Source organism: Podarcis gaigeae (assembly GCF_964106915.1).
Source record: "Podarcis gaigeae genome assembly, chromosome: 12".
In the NCBI taxonomy this organism is placed as follows: domain Eukaryota; kingdom Metazoa; phylum Chordata; class Lepidosauria; order Squamata; family Lacertidae; genus Podarcis; species Podarcis gaigeae.
The window spans coordinates 8,079,913-8,101,560 of NC_139688.1; the positions used below are offsets into that span (position 1 = coordinate 8,079,913).

Sequence of the window (21,648 nt, forward strand, 5' to 3'; positions counted from 1 at the left end):
TTACATTTTTAATATATATATATTTTTTAAAAAGTTTGCATTTGTTGTTGTTGTTAATAAATCAATAAAAGTAAATGTAAATAAAAAGGGTTTTATGTAATTAAAAAATGTTGGGGATTACCCAGATAAAAACCTCATTTTGTTCAACAGATTGGAAAACAATCCTGTCTTAAGGGTTTGTAAATAGATGGCTAGTGAGATTTTATCTAGGAAAAAAGACGCAGCACAGGAGATTTTATGCTATTACATTTCTCAAATGTTTCCTTCTAAAACATATGACTAGAAAAGTTCAAGTGTAGACTCAAGTGTTTGACAGTAGTTAATGCATGGCCATGAAGTGGTATTTCATATTGGGCAGGGAACTCTAAACCTTTGGTGGCGTTTGATCATTGACAGGCTTATGACATTTGGTATTTGTCATGAGTTGAAAACACAGTGACCAAGAAACTGCCAACAAGGCAAAGCACTCAAATGTGTGTGTGTGTGAATATGCTACCTTTGGAAACAATTGATCATATTATCATCACAGCCTGTTCTGTTCCAGGCATGGTCACAACTGCAAGGTTGTTCACGCCTGGATGTCAGTTCCTTTAGGCATTCAGGACCTTGGACAGCTCCAAGTTCAGGCAGGACCATGGACAGTTTCAGGTGGAGACACATACACACAGGCACAGGAGGCACAAATGTTGCTTCACCAACAGAAAATGCTAGAGTGGAGGTTAAATAAGGCTGCAGCTCAGTCTAGGTGAGCTCTTCTGCCACTGGAGAAAGTCTCCAATACTCAAATGGGGTCTTATCTGATTTAACATCTGTTGGCTCCAATAGCATGGGGGGTAGGACGGTTGCTTTTCTGGTCTTGGACTGGGATCTTTGGTGGCAGCATGATCTAGTCAGAAGATGTCGGCAATATGGGCTCCTGGCTTTCCTGACATGCTGAGAGAGATTCCCTCCTATCTCTCCCTCCGTTGGTTCCTGCTGGCATCCACGGTAGGGTCATCTGCTAATAAGGAGAATCCATCTCCAGATACAACCAGGTTCTGGCAGTGCTTCTGGGCTCAGGGATGTGTGTTTGTGACCTGTAACATGTCATAGATGCAATAACAATACCTTGGTGGTGGATTTATACTGGGCTGTCCACACATCATTCACCTGTATTAGAAGAAACAAAAAAAAAAAAATCCTTCCAGTAGCACCTTAAAGACCAACTAAGTTAGTTCTTGGTATGAGCTTTCGTGTGCATGCACACTTCTTCAGATACACATGTATCTGAAGTGTATCTGAAGAAGTGTGCATGCACACGAAAGCTCATACAAAGAACTAACTTAGTTGGTCTTTAAGGTGCTACTGGAAGGAATTTTTTTTGTTTTGACTATGGCAGACCAACACGGCTACCTATCTGTAACTGTATTAGAAGAGACATCTTTGCACTAGAATGCAACAAAAACGGGGACAATCCCACAGACCATTCATGGCAGAAAAACTTACAGGATTTCAGCTGGAAGCAACTGAGCACCCACTGTTTGGAAATAAAGTACAATATCGCCCCAAAACGTTTGCAAACATAAACAGTGTTGAAAGTGAGATCATACATAACTGCCCCAATACTTTCATGAGCACAAATGATGATGGATGCACAATAAAAGGGGTGTCTGGAAGACCCCCAGAGGAATGTTAGCTCATAACTTCATTTATCATGATATCCTAGCAGTAAGATAGGGTTTTTTTTTGTGTGGCAAATGTATAGGTGCCCTGTTCTCCTATGCATCCGAGCCCTCTCCTCCCAGCCCTGCCAAATTCTGAGGTTTGCCGTAGTAAGCCATATTCCCTCTAAGAAGAAATGGGAAGTAAAACAATATTTGATTGATTGATTGATTGATTGATATCTCAATACATAAACAAAATGTTTACATATTACATATACATTATACTTGTAAAAGTCACATTTTTCATTTCATTATGTACCATCATTTAGTCATTCCTTATTTGCTTCTTATCTTACCCCATGTCTTCCCTTCACCCGTGCGTGACTTCCTAATTTTTATTTTATAACTTTATTATTGTGATTGTATTCATGTATCTTAATAATTAAGCATACATCCTTGTATATCTATTTAAATTCAATTTGTGAGATCAGTCTATACATATCAATAAAATTTTGTTGGAGCATCTTTTAATCATATATTACACATTTCCATTCCTGTTTGAGATTTTGGTTAATTTGCATTCTAATTGTTGCTGTCATTTTTGCTAATTCAATCATTTCAAAAAAAATATGTTGCCAATCTGCCACTGATGGTACTTCTTATGATTTCTATTTTTTAGCAGCCAATAACCTAGCGGCGGCTGTTGCATATAGAAAAATTCTCTTCATGTTTTTGGAGGTGTCATTTGTTACAATTCCTAAAAGGAATGCTTCTGGCTTTTTACCAGTTGTTAATCTGAACATTCTTTTCAATTCCTCGTGTATATTTCCCCATTTTTTTTATTTAATCATAAAAAAATTAAAAGGATAAAAAGATAAAAGTAAAACAATGTTTTCATCAATGGCTGCTATTACAGCATGTGAAAGGTGCCCATCAGAAAGCACTTAGCAAGCGAGAAGTCAAAACAAAAAAAATTCCTTCCAGTAGCACCTTAAAGACCAACTAAGTCAGTTCTTGGTATGAGCTTTCGTGTGCATGCACACTTCTTCAGATAAGTAGAAGATAGGTATCTGAAGAAGTGTGCATGCACACGAAAGCTCATACCAAGAACTGACTTAGTTGGTCTTTAAGGTGCTACTGGAAGGAATTTTTTTTGTTTTGACTATGGCAGACCAACACGGCTACCTATCTGTAATTGGTTCCAAGGCTGTGCATTCAGAAAGGGTAAGCAAGGATGGCAATCTGTGATGGTCCCGTGGGTTAACTGTGAGGCGAGGTCCGAGTCCAGTCCGAGGTCAAAGGTACAGTATGGAGGCAGTCCGTAAAAGCTGAGTGCAGGGAAGGGAGTCGGGTGAGGTCAGGAGCGCCGGCAGGAAAGCAGTACAGGGTTCAGGCCGGAAGTGGCTTCCAACAATGTTGCTCCCGCAACTTGGGACTGGGGCTGGCTGGCTTTTATCTCCCCCGAGGCATAGGACGGCCCTGGCCCACAAGGTGACTGGCCTCTCCTGCCCTGGAGGCGAGCACTCCTCCTGCGAGAACTTAGTTCCCTCTGCCTCTCTGCCCTGAGCCTCTGTAGCTCAGGAGAGGCTGGAGGGTTACCGGACCCAGAGGCAACCTCAGCTTCCTCTTACGGGGCTGAGAGTGGAGCACCTGCAGGCAATGGGTCCTCCATCACCTCAGGAGCCAGAGAAGAAGAAGAAGAAGAGTTTGGATTTGATATCCTGCTTTTCACTCCCTTTAAGGAGTCTCAAAGCGGCTAACATTCTCCTTTCCCTTCCTCCCCCACAACAAACACTCTGTGAGGTGAGTGAGGCTGAGAGACTTCAGAGAAGTGTGACTGGCCCAAGGTCACCCAGCAGCTGCATGTGGAGGAGTGGAGACGCGAACCCGGTTCCCCAGATTACGAGACTACCACTCAACCACTATACCACACTGGCTCTCAAGAGCAGACTCAGCTGGTGCCTGCACCTGAGGACCCAGCACAGGTGAGTACCCTTCAGGCTCATGCCCCAGCCCCGGCTCAGCTGGTTCTGGAGGCGGGGGATCCTGTGCAGGCTGGGATTCCTCAGGCTCAGCATCCGAGTCTGAATCCAGGCCATCGGACTATCATTTTTATTTTTGACAACAGCATTCAAATGGATTCTTTCATTAAGGTGTGGGCTCTTCAGACAGCACCAAAATCTCTCGGCGGATCTTTAATTCACTGCTGTGCCATTTGTGACATGTTTTCCATTATCTTCCAGGCTACGATCCCAGTCAAATGCCACTAAATGATTCTCTCATGTTGAGGCAAGTAAATGCTACTGCAGATTGAGCTCTCCCAATTTTGTCTTTTTTCCCAATTTGGTTTTGTGTCTGAGGGGGTCAGGTGGTCCACAACTGATGCCAGAGGTATTGAAGATGTATCTATTCTTGGTTTGTCACCCTGGCTGGTGTTTTCCTGTTCAAATTGTTTTCTTTTCACCATCACCCTTGAGCCCTCGCACATCTCTATCAAGAATTGAAGTCCCATTATTTTATTTTAAATGGAACCATGCTTGTCAAATGTCACATAACAGCTTACTTGGGACTGTAATTCACAACCTACAGGAATAAGCTTAGTTTTAAGGAGAGGGTCAGCATGTGTTTTTGAAAGCCTGTTTTTCTTCTGCATTATTTTATTTTATTTAAAAAAATACAAGGATCTTACTTTTTTCTTAATTTTTTCACAGAATAATGAAATAAAGAGGTGTGAGGTATGAAAAATTAGAGGTAAAGGGACCCCTGACCATTAGGTCCAGTCACGGATGACACTGGAGTTGCAGCGCTCATCTCGCTCTGTAGGCTGAGGGAGCCAACGTTTGTCCACAGACAGCTTCTGGGTCATGTGGCCAGCATGACTAAGCCGCTTCTGGCGAACCAGAGCAGCGCACGGAAATGGCGTTTACCTTCCCGCTGAAGGGGTACCTATTTATCTACTTGCACTTTGATGTGCTTTGAAACTGCTAGGTTGGCAGGAGCTGGGACAGAGCAACGGGAGCTCACCCTGTCGCGGGGATTCAAACCACCAACCTTCTGATCAGCAAGTCCTAGGCTCTGTGGTTTAATCCACAGCACCACATTGCATACACTTTTGTAAATCAAGAAAATCTTCAACTCTTTCAGACTCAGGACCCACTTTTAAGCCAAACACGCATTGGGCAACCTCTTAAACCTTTCCCATATATTTGGATGATGGTGCTGCAACCCACCTTGGATCAGGCCATGACCCACTAGTGGGCATCAACTCACCACTTGAAGATTCAGGTCCACCCTGAATAACAGCGGTTCTCCAACATTTCAGACAGAGGACACTCCCATTCCTATTTGGAGATGCTGGGCATTGGTAGAGCTGATGCACATCCAAACCACAGAGAGCACCTATAGCCTTCCCATTTCCTAAGGACTGCCCCTCACCACCATTGTCAATCCTTTGCCATCGAGAATCTGGTTAATATTTCATTTTTGTTATGTAACAAATTATGTAATCCAACTTCTCCTTCCTGGAGGAGAGAAAAACCATGGACATTGGCAGCAGTTTTGCTGAGTCAAATTCACATCTGTTGCCTTGGGTTTCATGTTAATGTGTGCCAATGTTGTATTTTCCCCTCCCAATTTCTTTTTTTCAGGGTGGCATTGTTCAGAGTTTCCCCTCCTTCTGGGAATCTGGCCCACAGCCAGACTCAAAAACACGGTGCCGGCTGCAATCTTGTTTTCCAAAGCTGTCATTCCGAACGAGTGAGAACGAAAGCCACTGGGCGCTCGTGAATGATATATGCTCTCTATTATATACAAGGGGCATGTGTTGCATCGGAACGGTGCCAGATCATCCCACACAAAACAAAGACGATGTAATTACACCATTACACCCCTCCCCATTTCCTCTGCTGTGCAAAAAAAAACAAAAAACAAAAAAACGGTCTCATTAAGGTCATGGCACATATTGGGAAAATATTTATTGTCTGCAGTTGAATGAACAGATTTGTGAATGCTGCTTCAAGTGACCGACTAAGAATTGTGAATAATTATTGCTTTTGTTTGTTTGCTGGAAGTGAGCTGTCAGCAAAAGAACCTAGTGAGAAACAACAATGGGATAAAAATGACAACATTCTGCAAATGCAAGAAAGCAGGTGGGAGGGATTCAGTCTTGTTCAGAAGAAGAAGAAGAGTTTGGATTTGATATCCCGCCTTTCACTCCCCTTAAGGAGTCTCAAAGTGGCTAACATTCTCCTTTCCCTTCCTCCCCCACAACAAACACTCTGTGAGGTGAGTGGGGCTGAGAGACTTCAGAGAAGTGTGACTGGCCCAAGGTCACCCAGCAGCTGCATGTGGAGGAGCGGAGACGCGAACCCGGTTCCCCAGATTACGAGACTACCGCTCTTAACCACTACACCACACTGGCTCTGGTTCTGTCTTGTAGACCAGTGGAGGTAAGACAGATTCTGCATTTTTAAGGGGTTGATGACCCTTGAGTTATCTTCCAGCCCTACAATTTTGTGATTCTACTTTGCCCTTGACTCGAACCACTGGATCTACCAGTGAGAGAAACCAGGTAGAAGGGAGGAAAACCAGATAGAATGAAAGAACATTGTACCCCTGAGCACATTTTGAGTAGGGGTTTAACTTGAAGGACGTTGAGTGGTACTTCTCCAAGACATGGCCAAACAGCAAAGGAGGAAGCCAGTGTGGTGTAGTGGTTAAGAGCCGTAGTCTCATAATCTGGTGAACCAGGTTCGATTCCCCGCTCCTCCACATGCAGCTGCTGGGTGACCTTGGGCTAGTCACACTTCTCTGAAGTCTCTCAGCCCCACTCACCTCACAGAGTGTTTGTTGTGGGGGAGGAAGGGAAAGGAGAACGTTAGCCGCTTTGAGACTCCTTAGGGTAGTGATAAAGCCGGATATCAAATCCAAACTCTTCTTCTTCTTCTCTCTCACCCCCTATAATTAGTTTCATCAGGTTAAGTTAGGTACATGGGTTTTCCTAGTTCTTTCTCCACCTAGTTCAAAGGGCTGGTTCTCATGTTGCCTGATTGTCATTCATTTGGAATCTTCATCTCTGCCCCTGCGTGGTTTGGGACTAGAGTATTTAAAGGATCACCTGCTTCCACATCATCCCACATGAACGTCTCCTCCCCACAAAGTCTTTGGTATAGGTTGTGTCCCACCTTGGAATGGGAAACTCTCAACTTCAGTTTCTTTCAGCTTCCCATCTTTCCAATCTTCGGGACTCCACATTTCTGCATCGTTTTGCAATTCATTTTAAGTCTTCATGAAAATTTGCCATCATTCTCACTCGAATTTCTCCTGTGCTGCAGATTTTTATATGCAATTCTGCATATTTTTGCAACACATTTTCCCCCAAAATAATGCATTTTAAAATGTTGTTTTCACTAATATGTTCATTTACAAGTACACTTTGCCCTCGTACACAGTATCAGATGGATAGTTCCACTGGTAAAGCATGAGACTCTTAATTTCAAGGTTGTGGGTTTGAGCCCCATGTTGAGCAAAAAGAGGTTCCTGCATTGCAGGTGGTTGGACTAGATGATTTTTGTGGTCACTTCCAACTTTACAATTCTATGATTCACCTAGAAGTAGAACTGCAATAAAATAATTGGAGAACTGAGAATTCTGAAGTATGATTGTATCGTGGTTCACATATTAGAATAATGAAATTGTAGAGTTGGTGTCGGGGCTGGACTGAGCAGGAATGGTGCAGTTGACCCCACCCCCGCCCTTCTCCTGAACCTTCCCAAGGGCAGTATTGATTTAGAACAGTGGTTTGCAGAGGGGCATAGTCCAGAGGGGAAAAGCTGGGAAATACTGGGTGAGGAACAACTAGAAGAGGGAACACCAGGAGAGAGACAGAGCTGGCAGTTTCAGTGTCCTTGGACAGCATTCCTGACCCCCCTTTGTCTAGGAATAGATGGGCTCTGAGAGTGATAGAACAGAAAGCGCAGAGGCAACAAGCTCAGATTACCCGATATAGGAGTGAAGTAGATTAATGGGGGTGGATGTGGTAAACTTTAACTGGGAGCAACATCATTTTTAGAGAGAGATGCAGATTCAGTGTACTTGGAAAGCACTCCTGACCTACCCTCTCCTTCACCTAGGACTTGATGGGTTCTGAGAGTGATAGAACAGAAAGTGCAGAGGTAACAAACTCAGATTACCCAACACAGGAGTGATGAAGATTAATGGGGATGGAGCTCCTGCAGCCAATCAGAAGCCACGGAAGCCGTGTCGGATGTTTGGGTTCCAAAAGAATCACTTCTGGGTTTGCAGTGTTCAGGAGCCAAAACATCTGAGTTCCAGGGTGTCCGGGATCCAAGGTATGACTGTAAACATATTTTTGTCTGTTTGCAGTTTTATCAGTGGTATCTTTCCCCTGGGTTGAGTCCTCCCTGCCACCATCCTTGGATTACTCATGTGGGTGACTCCTGTCAGTCATAGTTATGAGCAAGGCTGCCTTACCCTACTTGCATTACTCCTGTTCTTGTTGAACTACAACTCCCATGATTCCTGAACACTGTCTGTGTTGGCGGAGGTCATCAGATTGGGGAAGGCGGACATCATTACTGAGGGCAAATGAAGTCAGCTGAGAGAAGGCAATGCCGAACAATTAGAAGCAATAGTAAAAAAGTTTGCCAGAAATAATGAACCCAGCAATACATAAAGATATAATCAGCCCAACCCCAAATAGTGAGCAGTTTTTATTTACTCTTTCTCTCCTAACTTAAATTTACAGTCACGGTAAGACCAAACTAACAGGTGGTATAAAAAGGTCAGACTAAGGCAAGATAAAAAAAGATATATGTGGCTGCTCTTTTAAAAGGTTCCTTGAATATGGAGAAATGATACTTTTGCAATAGCTGCGTCATGCATAAATGAAAAGTTTAAATCAATACTGTTCATTTTTTTAAAAAACAACAACAACCAACTATAAATTGCTTGCTGCTTTCTTCCAGAGCAAGGAGTTTTAACACTATTTTTATTGTTCCCTGTTTCATAAGAAACATTGTGCACATTGCCTCCTATTTAACTATAATCTGCTTTCAGCAAAGAGAAAATGCCAGTCCCCATATCCACCTGCCACTATCAATTGCAATTTTGGTTGAATGCCCAGCAAAAGAGGGTGTTTTTTTTTAAAAAAAACCACACCAAACAAACACACAAACAGAGAGGCAAGAGCTACCTGAACATAATAACCCGAAATGAGTGCCTGGAACTATTCCAGGTTGGAATTCACTAGGATTCTGGGCTTTCATTCTAACTAGCAAGGAGGCAAAACATAGAGTAGTGTAGAGTAGTGTAGAGTAGAGTAGTGTAGAGTAGTGTAGAGCGGTGTGGTGTAGAGTAGAGTAGAGTAGAGTAGAGTAGAGTAGAGTAGAGTGGTGTAGAGTAAAATAAAATAAAATAATAAATTAAATTAAATTAAATACAGTGCCTAGGAAACCTTTCTTTCTCTTTTTATTAAGTAGCACTCCTGAATGGTGGTGTGGAAACTTGAGAGAGGCTTTCACGTGACAAATGCTAGCCAGTGGTTTGTTTACTTATAATATTTAGTATTCCATCTTTTCTCCCATGATGAGACTCAGTGTGGTGCTGGCATCTGGGTCCTAGATGGGTCTTTTATCTGGACAATGGCCAGACCCAGCACAGCTTGCTCCTTTCTACTAGGTGTCAGGTATCAAAGGCCTTCGTTCTCCATCACCTTCAGCAGTCAGCTCCAAAGAGGATTCAGATACTGACAGGTGAGAGCTAGAAAAAGCAGGGTGCTCCTCCTATCCCAGGTTCCAGACAGCCATTCCCTCCAAGCAGGGCGTTCCATGCGCTGCATGTTCCATTTTTCTTTCCAAACATTCTATGACTAATGAGCAAGCTCAGCATAATAGAATAATAGAATTGTAGAGCTGGAAGGGAAGCTGAGAGTCATGTATAAGGTAAGCAATAAATGTTGGAAATGTAAAGAAAAAGAAGGAACATTTTATCATATGTGGTGGGAATGTAAAAAGGTGAAAAACTTCTGGGAACTGATATACAATGAGATGAAAAAAAATGTTGAAATATACGTTTATTTAAAAACCAGAAGCATTTTTACTGGACATTGTAGGGGATGATATAAATAGAAATGATTGTAAGCTGTTTTTATATGCAGTGACCGCAACAAGAATATTACTGGCACAAAAATGGAAGCAAGAAGAATTACCGACAAAAGAAGATTGGAGGATGAAACTGATGGACTATGCAGAATTAGATAAACTAACGGGAAGAATTCGAAACCGGCAGGACCAGAGATTCACAGAAGATTGGCGTAAATTTATAGATTATCTGAAAAGTAATTGTGATGATCAGATTACATTTGTAGGTTTGCAGGAAGTTTTGTGAGGTGAATAATTTGAATTATTGCATAATTGGATGAAAAGGAAGACGTTATTTAAGATAATTAAAGGCAATATGAATTTAAGAAATCATAAAAATGGGGGATCATCAGAGGTGCTGATGGAAGTCCAAAAGATTGTATAAGATGTGAAATTTTGTGGTATGTATGACAATTAATATGTTTTAAAATGAATAAAAAATATTTTTTAAAAATAAAGAGAGTCATGTAGTCTAACCCACTGCAGTGCAGGAATCTCCATGAAAAGATGCTCATCTAAGGAAGGAATTCCCACCACCTTCCAATGGAGTTCATTCTACTATCAAACAGCTCTTAAAATAAAAAAATTCTTCCTGATGTTTCATTGGAATCTCTTTTCTTGTAACTTGAATCCTTAGTTCAGTTCCTGCTCTCCAGATCAGGAGAAAATAAGCTTTCTCCACCTTCCACACAACAGGTCTTCTGATACTGTTATATCTCCTCTCAGTTTCCTCTTTTCCAGGCTAAACATCCCCAGCTTCCTCAATCATTCCTCATAAGGTTTGGTTTCTAGACCCTTTATCATCTTTATCATTATTATCATTATTTATTAAATTTGTAGACCACCCTTCATCCTAACCGCCCCCCAAACCCGCCACAAAATACGTAATAAAAATGAACAAGAACAACCAAATTAAGAACAACCCTCCCTCTCCTCAAAAAACATGTAAAAGGCCATAGAATTTTAATCAGCCCAAGGCCTGTTTGAAGAGGAACGCATTCTGATCTTGTATCACTGCTTTCCACAACCTCAATTAATGTCAGTTACATTTTAGTAATAAGGATAATCTCTTAATCAACAGCTACATAATTAATGATTTCCATTTGTGATGTTACAATATAAAAATTTATAAAGCTTTGTGTGAGGAACTCAAACTATGTTCTTTATTCTGCCCTGCATGTGAAAACCGTTATATCCAAGGAGATTCCTTCTGTCTATATATATGGTGTTGTCTCTTTCGTTTCCCAGCTGTTGTTTTCTCCCATCGTGGCTTGGGGCGGAACTGAATCTTGAAGTTTCTCAAAGGCCTTATCTCTCCGTCCCTTGCTTCGGAACAGGCAACAGTCTGCTAGAAACCATTCTGTCTCACCAGTAAAACATGTTGCAGATCTTCGCCATTTCCCCCTCAGCCTAGGAAAAGGTGGGCAGTTTTTGAACATGCTGAAGGTTTAATACTCCTTTCCAACTCCCAAAATCTCTGCAGCGTTCTTATCACAGTCCCCAAATTCTTTTCCTTCCAGCCAGAGAGGTACGGCCCAATTAAACTTTATCTTAGATTACATTCCATCAGTAGAACACACAAATCTCAGTCTCTTTCCCCTTGTTTGTTGTTTTTAAACAAAGGTCAGGGGAATTACCCTGTCTTTCCAACAGAGTCATACTTGAGCTTCCCCTCCCCATCTCTTTTTGATTTCAGATCACACGCAGTTTCCATTTTTGCTTGTTAGTATCAGTATTACTCCAACGTCCCTTCCTCACTTGTAAATATATTTTTATCTTATATTCTGGAGACTGTTGCCGAATCCTAAATATATAAAAGAAATTTAGGATAAACAAACCGTGGGCTTCCCTCTCCCCAGCTGACTCTCACGCCGAAGAAAATCTTATCTCAATTCAAACATTTGATCCTTGTAGCTGGTATATTCGGCAGTATGTTGTTGCAAACCTTTTCCATCATGTGCTGGTACTTTAAAGCCACTTAAAGATCCAATTAAACAGATAACCTCTGCTTCTTAATGGTGGTGTGTGAGGGTTTTCGCCAGGTGAAGTGTTTTTGCACTCATCACCTCCCTGCCTCCTACATTCCATGCCAGAGCAAGAACCAGGAACAGAGACGAATTGTGAGTGAAGCCCATTTCCTCCATCCCTGGGGGAAATTTGCAAGGTTGATTTACCCTCTGTCATCCCTGTTTTCATTCGCCGACGAACCCCTGCTGTCGTGGGGGCTGCCTCCATTAAGGCAGATGGGACCGGAAGCCCAAATTTGTGTCACTTTATTACAGAAGATGTTATGAAGAGCAGAGGGGGGGTGTCCCCAGTAACACCAACCACAAAAGTGGTGCTAAGATGAATTTGTTAATCTTAAACTTAATAAAAGTGTGGGAAACCCCACCCCCCACCCCCTCTGCTACCAAATCTTCATCTCCAGGGATCATCTTCGGCTTTTAATTGAAGGATAAGAGACGTGAAAGATAAGTCCTTCCCGTTGTCATGACAACTGGGCGCTGTGTGTTGATTTCCCATTTTTAAGGGGTTATTTTTTATTATTGTTGTTGCCCGTCTCCTCTTGGCACCGTGAACTTTGATTGCTATGGTAACACCTGAGATGTGCTTTATTCCATCCCCACTGGCAGTTTCCTCTCAAGGAGGCTGTTTTGCTTGTGATTTTGCAAGGAAACTGAGGAAAGTGCTATAGGAACTTCCTGCAAGCTGTTAGGTGCCATGGGTGGCGGTGGCAGCGAGGAGGGGGGAACCATCTCCACCCCTGTAAAGAGAGATATAAGGTCTAAGGGAGGGGACATTGTCTCTGGACACCGATTTGATTTTCTTACACAGCTCCTTAGTTGGAATAAACTCTTGACGGAATACTGCCAAATCACACCAGCTGAGTGCAATGGACTATCCCAGCATCCCACCTGGAACAAAACAGGTCATTTCATATCTCAAACGAGATTAGCCTTTTTTTGCCCATAGGTTCCTAGTGCATGAGGGCCGAGTGCACACCAAGCACACGCCTTTCTTTATTTTAAATATGTTTTATTAGGTTTTATGGAGAAAAATACAAAGCTTAATATCAAATATCCCCCCCCCCCATTTTAATCCGAACTAAGGATTTGATCTAAATACAATAAAAGAATGAGGAAGAAAAAGGGCCAAGAAAGGAGTAGGAAAAGAAAAAGAGAGAAATATAGAAAAAAGAGTAGAAAAGAGGTTAGAAGTGAAAGATAGAAAAAGCAAATTCAGAAAGCAAAGAACTTTCGATTCTTCATTTGTCCGCTATATATACTGTAAACAAGAGTTACTTTGTCCCCAACGTGCTCCTTTCAAAACCACTGTCAATATATGACAATGTCAATGCTATACAGTGTTTGCTTATTTTGACATGTCTATCCTGCCTCAGGGCTATACTCAACTAAGTTCTGCTCAGAGTAGAAATTAAGGGACCTAAGTTAAGTCACCTGCACTAATTTCAATGGTTCTGCTTCCAAGGAAACTTCATCCTAGGTAAAGGAGGTGCAGTTGGAGTCAGTCCATTGCTGTACACACAAAGAGACCCTTGCTTTAAATGTGCAAACAGAAAAGTGAGGCAGAATCCTAACCGGTTCACAGAGTGCCCTGGTTTTCTTTCCCCCTTCTAAGAGATTGCCTTGTTATTTCAGAGGCAGCTTCACTCTGGTCTTCTTGCTCCACTCGAACGAGTTGATCAGTCGCCACGAATGCAGCTCATGTGCTCATAAAGCCTAAATGAAAAAAGCACCTTTTGAAGAGATGGACATGTCACTTCAAAGCCAAATCCACTTTCTCTTAGCACTGATGACTGCCAAATAGCCATGGGTGTGTGAGAGAGAACAGCGGGACTTGCTGGCAAGGAAGAGAGCAGAGTGCATGGCTTGCGATGAATGATGTGCATTCACCTCCACCTGAAAGCAACCATGCAAGTGATAGATTCCCTGTCTGATACTCCTGCAGGAAGGGGGGAAGAGTTGCAGCCAGTATGGAGGACTTAGATTCCATCTAAGACCCCCCCCCCTTTTAGCTGAAAATGAACCACAGAGCGTCGTTTCCTGACGGAGATAATGAGGCCTGTAGTCTTCAAATTATTATATGTGTCTCCATGTATTACTGTGATGAGATGTTGGTGTAATTCTTCCATTTGGGTCTTAATATATTTCATGAGGGCTACTTGCCTGACGAAAAATCTAAATAGTTAGGAATGAGACAGTTCTGGGCAAACCTGGCAACAGTTGCCAAGGGAACCAGAACATTGCAAAAGTGGCAGTAAGGACAGTTGGGCAGGAGAAGAGGAGGAATGGTTGTGGCAGGGAGGAAGAAGGAGGTGGTGTTGTGAGTTTGTGAAGTACATCCTGGGTGGGGTGGGAGGTGAGAAGACTGGGATCAGGTTCTGGGAGTGGTTGTGGTGGAAGCCAGTGGAATGGGGTGGTTGTTAGGTGCAGGGAAAGATCCAGCAGACTGTGAAACCAAGGAGAAGAATTTATTTTATTTTTATTGTATTTTATTGCATTTTATATCTCACCTTTTCCCATCCTGCCCTCCGAGTGGTGCAGCAATAAATAAATAAATAAACTAAGCAGGGTTCTGCATGCTTTGTTTGTCATGGTCCAGTTCACAGGCAATTGAAGTCCCAGCTGGGGACATCGGGACCAGAGGCAAGATGGTGGGATGGGAGCAGGAATGGGAGTACAGAAGCCAGGAGTCAGAAAGCCAAGAGTCCGAGGGTCAGAGAGCCTGGAGTCAAGAAGCCAAGGGTCCAAAGGTCAGGAAGCAAGGAGTCACGAAGTCAAGGGTCTGAGGATCAAGAAGCAAGGAGTCATGAAGTCAAGGGTCCAAGGATCAGAAAGCAAGGAGACATGAAGTCAGGGGTCCGAGGAGCAAGAAGCAAGGAGTCAAACGCAGCAAGGCAGGGAACGTGTTGAGCCGAAGGGAGAATGCTGACCTTATATCCCTTCCCAGCTCTTGCCACCAGGTGCTGTGAGTTACCAATCAGCCTCACATGTGTGGCCGCACCTTGCCTCTTCAGAACAAGCTTAGGAAGGCCCCAGTCCTGCAGAGTTCTATTGCTCACAGGACTTGGCTCCTGCACGCACACCTGACATTGTATCTCCAAGGAGATCAAGATGCTATACATTGTTCTTCTCCTCCTCACTGAATCCCCACAACAGTCCTGTGAGGCAGATCAGGCTGAGAGTCAGTGACTGGCCTAAGGTCACCCACTGAGCTTCGTAGCTGAGTGGGGATTTGAAATCTGGACTCTCGGGTCCTAGTCCAACACTAGAGAAAGATTTAGGAGTTTGGGTGCACTGGACATGAAGCCTTGGAGAAGCCACCACAACTGTGATGTAGAATGGAAGGCGGGGGTTGCTGAATTTTGGCACTGCAGAGGGTGCTGGCGAAATTTGATACCCAAAAGTCCACCACTGCCAACCCTCAAACCACTGTCCCACACTGGCTCCATGTTGCCACAGAGGAGCACCCAGGGACCATTGCAGAACCATACAGGACCAGGCTGTAGAAAAAGAATGCAACACTGGTTCATTTTTCCCAGAAGGGATGCAACCTTGTAAAACCTTATCACTGGTAATAAGGGTTGTGTCAGGAGGGAGTGGCATAGCTGCCTGGTTGGCAGCCCCAGCAACTGCCCAGAAGGTGATCCTGTGGACCAGAAATGAGAGGGCACAGACATAGGGCAGGGGATGCTGGTGAATGCACCTGGGAGAAAGATAAAGGGGTGGCTAAGCTGCGATGCCCATGCCAGTCAAAGATGGAGACCTTCCCCCAGTTGCACTGTGCTGGGCCCGGGGGTTAAACTGAGCAACGCGGACCAGGTCCGGTCCCAAATCCAAGGGTTCCATGAGGAGTCAGTCCAACAGGGCCAAGGCAGGAAACTAGGCAAGGAGAGGCATAGGATCTCAGGCAGTTTCTGGCAAACAGCAATGTTGCTCCCGCAACCTGGGGCGGGGTCCGGCAGCCTTTTATCTTTGTCGGGTAATGGCCGGTCCTGATCCCCTGGTGACTCACCTCCCTGTCTCGCCAGAAGGCAAGCACTCCTCCTGCAAGTACTCAGGTCTCTCCTTCTCTCAGACCTCAGTCTCTGCAGCTCGGGAGACGTCCGTGGGTTACTAGGCCCAGAGGCTGCCGCAGCCTCCCCTGACCCAACAGGAAGTGGAGCAGCTGTAAGTGATGGCCCAGCTGAAGGCAACGAGGTAATCCCTGCATCTGGAGCCAGGGCAGGCTCAGGGCCCTGACTCGGCCCAGCTGGTGTTTGTTGCAGGGGAACCTGTGCAGACTGGGGCTCTTCAGAATCAGGCCTCATACTAGGTTCAGATGATGCCTGAGGCAAAGGATCCGGTGCGGACTGAGACTCCTCTGGTTCCGAATCGGAGCCCAAGTCCCAGGCAGAATACAGAAACCATGTGATGGGACAAAAATGGACTTGAGGGACTAGGCGTCAGGCTTCGGGGAATCGGATCTGCTCCTCCCCCCCCCCCCCGTGGCAGTAAACAAGCAGATCAAACAAAAGGAGCGTTCTTACCAGTTAGTTTCTTTAATAATTGCAGCGAGAGACAAAGGGATGCATCTCTCTCTAGAAATGGCAGTTGTTCCCAGTAAAGACTCACCCCCTCCATCCTCATTAATCTACGTCATTCCTACGTTGGGTAATCTGAGTTTGTTGCCACTGAGCTCTCTGTTCGATCACTCTCAAGGCCTGTCTAGTCTTAGGCGAAGGGGGCCAGGAATGCTTTCCAAGGACACTGAATCTGCCAACTGTCTCTCTCCTGGTGTTTCCTCTTCTAGCTGTTCTTCACCCAGTATTTCCCAGCTTTTCCCCTTTGGACTATGCCCCTCTGCAAACCACTGTTCTAAATCTATACTGCCCTTGGGAAGGTTCAAGAGAAGGGGCAGCAGCCCCCACCATTCCTCCTCAGTCCAGCCCCTGACACTAGGTGGCCTAAAGAAGGCTTGCTTAGATGAAACAGAGAACATTCCTGTTGGGAATGGTGGGAGAGGATATTGACAAGAATGACCAGAAACTGTTCTTATACGCAACAACAGCAGTGAGGTTATTGCTGGCTCAGGTGTGGAAACAGCAAAAATTGCCTACAATAGAAGAATGGCAGTACAAGGTTATGGAGTATGCAGAAATAGGCAAACTAACAGCAAAAATTTGACATCAGGGTGACAAAACATATCAAAAAGAATGGGGAAAATTTATGTTATATATAGAGGAGACGATGTGAAATAAACCAGGAGAACTGAAATAAACCTCATAACGGGAAAACACAAGAAATTTATTGGATAATAATATCAAAATGAATTAAAAATGTTTATTAGGACTATTGTTGAACAATATTTGTAAATGAATATAGACAGACAACAAGAATTGTATATATAGAAAGATTTATTTGTTTACAGACATTTTATGGAAAAAATGGAAGAAGAACAAATATATATAAAATGGACAAAGACAATGTGAAAAGTTAAAGACGGCATAAAAAAGCCGGAAGAAGGAAGGAGGGAAGTCAGCTCGGAAGAGCAAGAACAAATGTGAAATATAATGTATGTGTATGTATAGTATGTAACTAAAAATTCAATAATGATCATCTTAAAAAGTAAATAAATAAATAGATGAATCAAGGAAATTTCCGGGGGGGACACCACAGTGCCCCCTGGCAACTACAACCTAAGATATCTGTCTCACTCTGTCTAACGGTAGGGATGACTCTGCGGATACCTTCCTCTTGTGTGCTTTGGATACAAAAGAGCCCACCATCTGAGCATAAAGGATTCTTTGCTCAGGAGCATTTTCTGTCTAAGAGACTCCCTAAGGAGCAGGTACTGGCAAACCCCATGTGTTTCTCGATTGAGGGAATTCTAGCAATGGGTCCCAGTTCACAAGTCCCTCTATATAGCAAAATATGCCTTGATCTCTGTTTTTCATCACTCTCTAGATCAGAAGGGCCATAGCTCAGTGATAGAGCATCTGCTTTGCATGCGGAAGGTCTCAGGTTCAATCCTCAACATCTCCAACTGGGACAAGACTCCCCGTCTGAAATCCTGGAGGGCTGCTGCCAGTCAGAGCAGACAATACTGAACTGGATGGACCCATGGTCTGACTCAGGATAAAACAGCTTCCTCTGAAGGTCCTCCACATTGCTCAAGGCCCACAACCTTCCATGACATACCAGTTTAACATCATTATTTGCCAATATCTGTATATGGTCCGTGAAGCGGAACAAATTCCAAATGGATTTTATCAGTCATCCTCTCAAAGCTGACATTCTGCCACGATTAGAACTCCTTAGCTAATATGCAGAATGAGATGAGGAACTCGTTCTCGGGCCAGACGGCCTATGAACTGCATACCTAAAATAATCCTCAGCCACCGCCGGAGGGAAATGGATACTAAATCTGTTGCAAAAGATATGGATTTCTGTCTTATTATTTATACAGCACCATCAGGACGCATTGAATTTTACAGTGTTCCAGATGTCACGTATCTGCTGCAGGATGCTGCCTGACCCTGGAAGGGCTTTCTCCATGTGACTTGAACTCACCAAATTGGCCCAAATCACTTTGGCTTTGGGCCAAATCCTGTGGGTGGTCTTACATTTGTGTCCAGTTCTGGGCACCACAGTTCAAGAAGGACACTGACAAACTGGAACGTGTCCAGAGGAGGGCAACCAAAATGGTCAAAGGCCTGGAAACGATGCCTTATGAGGAACGGCTAAGGGAGCTGGGCATGTTTAGCCTGGAGAAGAGGAGGTTAAGGGGTGATAGGATAGCCATGTTCAAATATATAAAAGGATGTCACATAGAGGAGGGAGAAAGGTTGTTTTCTGCAGCTCCAGAGAAGCAGACACGGAGCAATGGATCCAAACTACAAGAAAGAAGATTCCACTTAAACATTAGGAAGAACTTCCTGACAGTAAGAGCTGTTCGACAGTGGAATTTGCTGCCAAGGAGTGTGGTGGAGTCTCCTTCTTTGGAGGTCTTTAAGCAGAGGCTTGACAGCCATATGTCAGGAGTGCTCTGATGGTGTTTCCTGCTTGGCAGGGAGTTGGACTCGATGGCCCTTGTGGTCTCTTCCAACTCTATGATTCTATGATTCTATTCTATGATTCTACATTTCAGTGCCTCTTTCTCCCAATATACAAATTTCAAAATGCAATTTCACCCAACGTAAACATGTTTTCCAAAGTGATTCCCCCCAGTTGATGCATTTTATACCTTGTTTTCAGCAGTATATGCCTTTGTATGCAGACCTCACCCTTGTACACACCGACCGGCTGCAAAATTCATAGAAGTGCAACCTTCAAAAGGTGGATGCGCTGTGGTTCTTGTACTGTTTCAGAAAGTCGGCTCAATACATTTTGGCGCCTGAGGCAAAGCCCAAGATCTATAGTGGGACCTGCTGGCTCTGTGCATTTTGCCCCCTGAGGCTGTCGCCTCACCTTTCCTGATGGGTGAGCCAGTCCTGGAATTAACTACATTTTCGGTAACATGCAACCTAAATTAAATTCCCCCCCACAACCCTACTTATGAATGAATGAATGCAAATCGACTTAAAACAACTGGTTGGTCTGTCCCCTGAGGCTGTGTGGTTTGCCCAACTTTTCAGTTGCTTCAGCACAGTTCCATCTCGCCCCACCAATTAAAAATGCACGTGTGAATATTGTCCATTGATAAAACCCTGAAAATTCAGTCATCCTGATGCAATCATGTTTCTAATGCTTTACAGTCCTCTAAGAAGGTCAACAAGCATATAGATTGATTTGGTTGACATGGTGTACTTCAACTTTCAGAAAGCTTTTGTTTTTTTAATTTTTAATAAATGAAAATTATTTACAAAAATGCATATCAGGGGGGGGGAATTGCTTGGGAAAATGTGTGCATTAGTCAACAGTGCATACAAAAACATGTTTGTTCAGAGAAACTCACACCTAAAATGTGAATGAATATTTGTGAAGATTATTTATGTGGCGGGGGGACGCAAATGGCCGCAGAATCTGTAGAACTGAATTTAAGAATAGAAAAATGAGAAGCAGAGAGAAAAGAAATCAACAAATTGTTCTTTCCCTAGGCCACCTCACCATTTGTAATTCTCTCCACCCCCTTGCAGCAAAAATAAAATATCACCTTTCCACCTAGCAGCTGATTCTGCCACCACCAAACAAATAGTCTGAACTTGTCTCTGCATTTATCCATCTCATAAGGATAGAGATGACACCTCGTTGGACATCACTGGACAGAGGGGATGAGTTGTGAGAAAGTTCAGGAGACTGAAAATACGGACGAGGGAAGTGTGAAGCCTCAGTATTCTCCTGACAAATGGATGTAGGCAGAGGCAAAGTTCGGCGTGCTGTTTACTGAAGCAGGCAAGAGGGGGGAAAATGCATTTCAATTGGTCAATTTAGCTGTAACATGTTGGCTTCAAACCATCTCATTTTTCTCTTAATATACACACACAGACTTTTCATTTCAGCACTTAAGAAAGATCAAGGACTCGTGAAGCCAGGCTCTTAGAAGCTGATGCACAAATGAAAACTGTCTCATCGAAGCCATTTCTGACCTTGTGTATTTATAAGAGGCCAGGCAACATGCCCTTTCAAGCCACAGTTTTGAAACCTTGCTTGGCTTACGATGCTGGGAAGGCACAGCGGAGCAACACTGCTTTTGGAAGTCAGATTCGATGTTGCCAGCATGGATGGCAGCAAATTGCAATGGGATTCTCAGTTGTGAAATCTGTGGAGATGCAGGCAAGGCCCCCACAAAGAGTTACATAGTCCCAGGTGCTAGCCTTGGGAGAACACTGAACTCCCCGCATGCTTTGAACAACAAAAACCACTCTATGGGGTTCAGGATTGACAGAAAGCATTTTTAACTTTGTTGTTGTTTAGTCATTTAGTCATGTCTGACTCTTCGTGACCCTACGAATCAGAGCACGCCAGGCACTCCTGTCTTCCACTGCCTCCCACAGTTTGGTCAAACACATACTGGTAGCTTCAAGAACACTGTCCAACCATCCCGTCCTCTGTCACCCCCTTCTCCTTGCGCCCTCCATCTTTCCCAGCATCAGGGTCTTTTCCAGGGAGTCTTCTCTTCTCATGAGGGGGCCAAATATTGGAGCCTCAGCTTCAGGATCTGTCCTTCCAGTGAGCACTCAGGGCTGATTTCCTTAAGAATGGAGAGGTTTGATCTTCTTGCAGTCCATGGGACTCTCAGGAGTCTCCTCCAGCACCATAATTCAAAAGCATCCATTCTTCGGCGATCAGCCTTCTTTATGGACCAGCTCTCACTTCCATACATCACTACTAGAGCCAGTGTAGTGTAGTGGTTAAGAGTGGTAAACTTGTAATCTGGTGAACCAGGTTCGCATCTCCGCTCCTCCACATGCAGCTGCTGGGTGACCTTGGGCTAGTCACACTTCTTTGAAGTCTCTCAGCCCCACTCACCTCACAGAGTGTTTGTTGTGGGGCAGGAAGGGAAAGGAGGATGTTAGCCGCTTTGAGACTCCTTCGGGTAGTGATAAAGCGGGATATCAAATCCAAATTCTTCTTCTTCTTCTTCTTCTTCTTCTTCTACTACTACTACTACTACTACTGGGAAAACCATAGCTTTAACTATACAGACCTTTGTCGGTAAGGTGATGTTTCTGCTTTTTAAGATGCTGTCTAGGTTGGTCATTGCTTTTCTCCCAAGAAGCAGGCGTCTTTTTATTTTGTGACTGCTGTCACCATCTGCAGTTTCTTCCCCTTCTATTTGCCAGGAGGTGATGGGACCAGTGGCCATGATCTTAGTTTTTTTTTAAACTTAGGGGTTCCCAAACC

The 21,648-nt window shown here is 43.8% G+C and overlaps 1 long non-coding RNA gene across 2 annotated transcripts; it reads left to right on the top strand.

Moving 5' to 3' along the window:
- The first annotated feature begins 13,868 nt into the window (after nucleotides 1-13,868).
- Nucleotides 13,869-20,709, top strand: LOC310827888. Of its 2 annotated transcripts, XR_014556526.1 has the most exons (4): nucleotides 13,869-14,146; nucleotides 17,234-17,377; nucleotides 19,063-19,284; nucleotides 19,902-20,709. It is a non-coding gene; the product is annotated as an uncharacterized lncRNA (long non-coding RNA). The 2 variants fall into 2 exon arrangements; XR_014556527.1 differs by lacking the exon at nucleotides 19,902-20,709 and having other exon boundaries at nucleotides 19,063-19,684.
- The last annotated feature ends 939 nt before the right edge of the window (nucleotides 20,710-21,648 follow it).